Raw genomic sequence first — 8,264 nt, forward strand, 5'->3', positions numbered from 1 at the left:
CAGTGGTTGAGAGTCTGCCTGCCGATGCAGGGGACATGGGTTCGTGCCCCGGTCCGGGAAGATCCCACATGCCGCGGAGCGGCTGGGCCCGTGAGCCATGGCCGCTGAGCCTGCGCGTCCGGAGCCTGTGCTCCACAACGGGAGAGGCCATAACAGTGAGAGGCCCGCCTAGCACAAAAAAAAAAAAAAAAAAAAAAAATGGAATCACAAAAAATAAACATAATATGAGATTATAAAAAATGATCAGGCAGACTTGAGGGGAAAAAAAAACTTTTAGGAAAAAAATATTGTTGAAATAAAAAATCTAATGGATTGCTTAAACATCAGATAGATAGGAGTGAATTAACGAGAATATACCAATACATTTACTAAGAATATAGGCAAAGTTGATGTGACAACTACACCTCAAAACAGTGATTTGGATAAGAGAGTAGGGTAGAGAGAAATGTATTTCTATTCCATATAATAAGACAAATGAGGCAAGTGGGCTTTGTTCTGCCATCCTGAACATGTAGCCACATCTTTGTGTCTGCAGCAGTTGTTCCAATCTTTCTCAGCGGTGTGATTCAAGTTAGCTCTTCAGCACCACAATGACTTTCCAGCCAATTTCAAGTGACAAACAGAGCATTAGGGAAAATGATTTCATATGTCAGGAGTGTGAACCCTCAGTTGTGCATATCAATTCTGCTTATTCACAAATGGTCAAAATCTGGCCACATGTAAATAACTGCAAGAGAGACAGGGAAATTTACTCTCTAGCTGGGTGGCCACTTCTAGCTGAAATTTGGGGCTGAGATATTATTACTAAAATGAAGATAGGGAAATATATCCTAGGAGGTAACAGCAGTTTCCACACCAGCATAGAGTGGTAAGGAGATAAAAACTGTGAAAGAGAGGTTGTAGGATATAAGGGTAGTATGAGAGGATCTAATACAGGCCTGATCAGAGTCACAGGAGAAATTAGAAAAAGTGGAGGAAAGGAAACATTAGAAAAAAACTGGATGGAGAAAAACACAAATTCACAGATAAATGAAATACAACACATAACAAACAAGAAAAAAAGAGAAATTCACAATTAGATATGTTATAGTGACTGCAGATACTGAAGCAAGGACTATCTCAAAAGAAACCAGAAAGAGATCACTTAGAAAAAACCATGAGAAGACTGACAACAGCTTTCTGAATATCAACAATGAAAAACAGAAAAGAGTGAATTACTATCTTTAACATGTTAACCTAGAATCCTGTACACAGCAAAATTATCTTCTAAGAACATTGACAAAATAAAAATATTTTTAGATAAAAACTAAGAGACCATTTAGAAACCTTCTTCAAGGGAACTTCTAAAAGAAATAATAAACTGATCCTAGGGGAAATGTCTGAGGCGCAATGGGAAACAAAAATTTTACACATGTAGGTAAATCAAAACACACTTGTCAAAAAAAAAACCAAAAAAAAACGCACTTGTCTGTATAAAATATTAATTAAAGTGTTCTAACCTGTTGGAAATTTTCTTGTAAAGAACAAAACTAAAAATGAATAAATTAATAACTTGTGAGTTGGGAGATGAGACCAGGGTGAAAGGTTTCTTAGGCCCACTGTATTGTTAGGAAAGGAGATAAAGATTTAAAACTAATTTTAGATATTTTTAAATTAAATGTGGTAAAAGTTTCAAGAGTAAAACTTAGGTATAGAATATAGCATCTCAATTAGCAGAGGGAGAAATGGAATAGGAAGACAAAAAAAAATTCAGGAAATTAAAAGAGCTGAGAAAGAAAATGAAGCAGAAAAGTCAAGACAAATATCAATAGAAAGCACAAAGTAGGGTAGCAGAAAAAAGTCCAGTCATATTAATAATGATAATAATAATAGAAAAAAGATTTTAAAGCAGAAAGTGTCATTACAAAATAAAAAGTTCAATTCATTAAGATGATATAACAATTCTGAATTTGCCTGCATATCATGAAATCACTCAAAATATATAAAACAATAACTGATAAAATTTCTTGAACCAAGATCATAGTGGGGAATTCTTTTTAATTGAAATATAGTTGATTCACAATATATTAGTTTCTGGTGTTCAGCAAAGTGATTCAGTTATACATATACATATTCTTTTTCATATTCTTTTCCATTATGGTTTATTACAGGATATGGAATATAGTTCCCTGTGCTATATGATAGGGGACCTTGTTGTTTATACATTCTAGTCTCAAACATACCAATCCAGCCCTCCCCCACCCCACAACCACAAGTCTCTTCTCTATGTCTATGAGTCTGCTTCTGTTTTGTAGATATGTCCATGTCGTATTTTAGATTCCACATGTAAGTGATATCATATGGTATTTGTCTTTCTCTTTCTGACTTACTTCACTTAGTATGATAATCTCTAGGTCCACCCATGTAGTTGCAAATGGCATTATTTCTTTATTTTTATATAGCTGAGTAATATTCCATCTCATCTTCTTTATTCATTTATCTGTTGATGAACATTTAGGTTGTTTCCATGTCTTGGCTATTGTAAATAGTGCTGCTATGAACATAGGGGTGCATACATCTTTTCAAATTATAGTTTTGTCTGGATATATGCCCAGGACTGGGATTGCTGGATCATATGGAAACTCTGTTTTTAGTTTTTTGAGGAACCTCCATAGTGTTATCCACAGTGGCTGCACCAGTTTACATTCCCACCAGCAGTGTAGGAGGGTTCCCTTTTCTCCACACCATCCCCAGCATTTGTTATTTGTAGCCTTTTTAATGTTGGCCATTCTGACGAGTGTGAAGTGGGACCTCACTGTAGTTTTGATTTGCATTTCTTTAATAATGTTGATCATCTTTTCATGTACCTATTGGCCATCTGTATGTCTTCTTTGGAGAAATGTCTATTTAGGTCTTCTGCCCATTTATTGATTTGTTTTTTTGTTATTGAGTTTTATGAGCTGTTTGTATAATTTAGAAATTAAGCCCTTGTCAGTCACATAGTTTGCAAATATTTTCTCCCAGTCCGTAGGTTGTCTTTTCATTTTGTTTATGGTTTCCTTCGATGTGCAAAAGCTTGTAAGTTTGATTAGGTCTCATTTGCTAATTTTTGCTTTTGTTTCTATCGCCTTGGGAGACTGACCTAAGAAAATACTGGTATAATTTATGTCAGAGAATGTCTTGCCTATGTTCTCTTCTAGGAGTTTTATGGTGTCATGTCTTATATGTAAGTCTTTAAGCCACTTTGAGTTTATTTTTGTGTATGGTGTGAAGGTGTGTTCTACTTTCATTGATTTACATGCAGCTGTCCAACTTTCCCAACATAGCGGGGAATTTCAGCACTGCTCCCTAACTTATTTGATAGGACAAACAAAAAGAGTAGTAAATATGCAAAATAATTTCTTTTAAAGTTTACAAAGTTAATTTAAAATATATATGTAGAACTGTATGTCCCCAAATTAGAGAAAACACATTCTTTTCAAGTACTTGCAGCACATTTATAAAAACTGACCACTTATTTGGACAATAAACCAAGTATCAATAAATATCAAAGATTCAGTATCATATAATCTACATTTTCTGACAAAAATAAATTTGGAAAAGAATAACAAAAAGATAACTTTAAGAATATTTATTCATTGAGGAATTTTAAAAACAATTTTAAGTAATCCATAGATTACAGAAGAAATCATTGTGGAAACTAAGGCTATAAACACTTAGAACTGAATGATAATGAAAATGTTAAATATCAAAACATGAGACTTGCAGTGAAAGCAAAATTTAAAGGGTAATTTAAATACTTATATAATAAAAAAAGTTACAAATGAGCTAAATGAATTTGCTTAAGAACTGAGGAAGGAACAGCAGAATAAAAGCAAAGAAGAAAATAGATAAAATAAGAACATAAGTTTTTGAAATAGAAAAAGTGATATAATAAACTTAATTCACTGGGAAAAATTATGTAATAGATAACACTTGGGAAGACAAATCAAGAAAAGCTAAGACAGAGGAAAAAAAAGGAATAAAAATGAAACAGAAATGTAGGTGTGTTAGTGATAAAAAGGTAGGAAAACACTATGAAGATAGGGAAATATATCCTAGGAGGTAACAGCAGTTTCCACACCAGCATAGAGTGGTAAGGAGATAAAAACTGTGAAAGAGAGGTTGTAGGATATAAGGGTAGTATGAGAGGATCTAATACAGGCCTGATCAGAGTCACAGGAGAAATTAGAAAAAGTGGAGGAAAGGAAACATTAGAAAAAAACTGGATGGAGAAAAACACAAATTCACAGATAAATGAAATACAACACATAACAAACAAGAAAAAAAGAGAAATTCACAATTAGATATGTTATAGTGACTGCAGATACTGAAGCAAGGACTATCTCAAAAGAAACCAGAAAGAGATCACTTAGAAAAAACCATGAGAAGACTGACAACAGCTTTCTGAATATCAACAATGAAAAACAGAAAAGAGTGAATTACTATCTTTAACATGTTAACCTAGAATCCTGTACACAGCAAAATTATCTTCTAAGAACATTGACAAAATAAAAATATTTTTAGATAAAAACTAAGAGACCATTTAGAAACCTTCTTCAAGGGAACTTCTAAAAGAAATAATAAACTGATCCTAGGGGAAATGTCTGAGGCGCAATGGGAAACAAAAATTTTACACATGTAGGTAAATCAAAACACACTTGTCAAAAAAAAAACCAAAAAAAAACGCACTTGTCTGTATAAAATATTAATTAAAGTGTTCTAACCTGTTGGAAATTTTCTTGTAAAGAACAAAACTAAAAATGAATAAATTAATAACTTGTGAGTTGGGAGATGAGACCAGGGTGAAAGGTTTCTTAGGCCCACTGTATTGTTAGGAAAGGAGATAAAGATTTAAAACTAATTTTAGATATTTTTAAATTAAATGTGGTAAAAGTTTCAAGAGTAAAACTTAGGTATAGAATATAGCATCTCAATTAGCAGAGGGAGAAATGGAATAGGAAGACAAAAAAAAATTCAGGAAATTAAAAGAGCTGAGAAAGAAAATGAAGCAGAAAAGTCAAGACAAATATCAATAGAAAGCACAAAGTAGGGTAGCAGAAAAAAGTCCAGTCATATTAATAATGATAATAATAATAGAAAAAAGATTTTAAAGCAGAAAGTGTCATTACAAAATAAAAAGTTCAATTCATTAAGATGATATAACAATTCTGAATTTGCCTGCATATCATGAAATCACTCAAAATATATAAAACAATAACTGATAAAATTTCTTGAACCAAGATCATAGTGGGGAATTCTTTTTAATTGAAATATAGTTGATTCACAATATATTAGTTTCTGGTGTTCAGCAAAGTGATTCAGTTATACATATACATATTCTTTTTCATATTCTTTTCCATTATGGTTTATTACAGGATATGGAATATAGTTCCCTGTGCTATATGATAGGGGACCTTGTTGTTTATACATTCTAGTCTCAAACATACCAATCCAGCCCTCCCCCACCCCACAACCACAAGTCTCTTCTCTATGTCTATGAGTCTGCTTCTGTTTTGTAGATATGTCCATGTCGTATTTTAGATTCCACATGTAAGTGATATCATATGGTATTTGTCTTTCTCTTTCTGACTTACTTCACTTAGTATGATAATCTCTAGGTCCACCCATGTAGTTGCAAATGGCATTATTTCTTTATTTTTATATAGCTGAGTAATATTCCATCTCATCTTCTTTATTCATTTATCTGTTGATGAACATTTAGGTTGTTTCCATGTCTTGGCTATTGTAAATAGTGCTGCTATGAACATAGGGGTGCATACATCTTTTCAAATTATAGTTTTGTCTGGATATATGCCCAGGACTGGGATTGCTGGATCATATGGAAACTCTGTTTTTAGTTTTTTGAGGAACCTCCATAGTGTTATCCACAGTGGCTGCACCAGTTTACATTCCCACCAGCAGTGTAGGAGGGTTCCCTTTTCTCCACACCATCCCCAGCATTTGTTATTTGTAGCCTTTTTAATGTTGGCCATTCTGACGAGTGTGAAGTGGGACCTCACTGTAGTTTTGATTTGCATTTCTTTAATAATGTTGATCATCTTTTCATGTACCTATTGGCCATCTGTATGTCTTCTTTGGAGAAATGTCTATTTAGGTCTTCTGCCCATTTATTGATTTGTTTTTTTGTTATTGAGTTTTATGAGCTGTTTGTATAATTTAGAAATTAAGGCCTTGTCAGTCACATAGTTTGCAAATATTTTCTCCCAGTCCGTAGGTTGTCTTTTCATTTTGTTTATGGTTTCCTTCGATGTGCAAAAGCTTGTAAGTTTGATTAGGTCTCATTTGCTAATTTTTGCTTTTGTTTCTATCGCCTTGGGAGACTGACCTAAGAAAATACTGGTATAATTTATGTCAGAGAATGTCTTGCCTATGTTCTCTTCTAGGAGTTTTATGGTGTCATGTCTTATATGTAAGTCTTTAAGCCACTTTGAGTTTATTTTTGTGTATGGTGTGAAGGTGTGTTCTACTTTCATTGATTTACATGCAGCTGTCCAACTTTCCCAACATAGCGGGGAATTTCAGCACTGCTCCCTAACTTATTTGATAGGACAAACAAAAAGAGTAGTAAATATGCAAAATAATTTCTTTTAAAGTTTACAAAGTTAATTTAAAATATATATGTAGAACTGTATGTCCCCAAATTAGAGAAAACACATTCTTTTCAAGTACTTGCAGCACATTTATAAAAACTGACCACTTATTTGGACAATAAACCAAGTATCAATAAATATCAAAGATTCAGTATCATATAATCTACATTTTCTGACAAAAATAAATTTGGAAAAGAATAACAAAAAGATAACTTTAAGAATATTTATTCATTGAGGAATTTTAAAAACAATTTTAAGTAATCCATAGATTACAGAAGAAATCATTGTGGAAACTAAGGCTATAAACACTTAGAACTGAATGATAATGAAAATGTTAAATATCAAAACATGAGACTTGCAGTGAAAGCAAAATTTAAAGGGTAATTTAAATACTTATATAATAAAAAAAGTTACAAATGAGCTAAATGACTTTGCTTAAGAACTGAGGAAGGAACAGCAGAATAAAAGCAAAGAAGAAAATAGATAAAATAAGAACATAAGTTTTTGAAATAGAAAAAGTGATATAATAAACTTAATTCACTGGGAAAAATTATGTAATAGATAACACTTGGGAAGACAAATCAAGAAAAGCTAAGACAGAGGAAAAAAAAGGAATAAAAATGAAACAGAAATGTAGGTGTGTTAGTGATAAAAAGGTAGGAAAACACTAGTGATAAAAAAGAAACAACTTTGTTCTAATAGCCATAAAGAAATTGAAATTGTAGTTAAGTCATTCAATTAAAAAAAAATCAGGTTCGGGTTGTATTACAGAATAATTCTATAAGACTCCCAAGGAATTGTTCATTCCAATTTTATAAAACTCCCACAGACAATAAGAAAAAGAGTAGTCCCTCATTCATTCTATATGGCCAGTAAAATACTGAATTCAAACAAAAAGTATATAAGAATAAAAAATTACAGGTCAATCTCACTCATGAACTCAGAATCAAAAATCTAAATAAAATATAAGCTGAATTGAACAGAATATTAAAAAGTTAATACATTTGACTGAGCATCTCTGAAACGCAATGACAAATTATCATTAGAAAAGTTAACCTAATAAAAGAAAAAGAGGGAATTCCCTGGTTGTCCGGTGGTTAGGACTTGGCGCTTTCACTCCCACGGGCCTGGATTCTATGCTTGGTCAGGGAACTAAGATCCTGCAAGCCACGTGTGTGGGCAAAAAAATAATAATAAAAAAGAAAAATAAAAGAAAAAAGACCTCAACATTTTCATCTCATTAAACATAGGAAAAGCATTTAACTAGCATTTATTGAGGACTTACTTTCTAATAAGTACATATTTTCCTTTATTTTTAAAGACTAAACATAAAAATATTTGATAACTTCATAAAATCTAGAGATGTTATATACATTAACTACAGCTATGGAAATAGCAGACATGTGACCAAAAGATGGATAGGAATACACAAAAATGAAAATAGTTCCAATGAGATAGGGTATTCCTTTAATATTGTTACCATATTATTTACCCAATAAAAGTGTATTAAAATATTAAACTCCTCATTTTATTTTAAATTTATTTATTTATTTTATTATTATTATTTTTTGTGTGTGTGGTACGCGGGCCTCTCACTGCTGTGGCCTCTCCCGTTGCGGAGCACAGGCTCCA

The sequence above is a fragment of the Physeter macrocephalus genome, chromosome 16, assembly GCF_002837175.3.
Source record: "Physeter macrocephalus isolate SW-GA chromosome 16, ASM283717v5, whole genome shotgun sequence".
NCBI lineage: Eukaryota > Metazoa > Chordata > Mammalia > Artiodactyla > Physeteridae > Physeter > Physeter macrocephalus.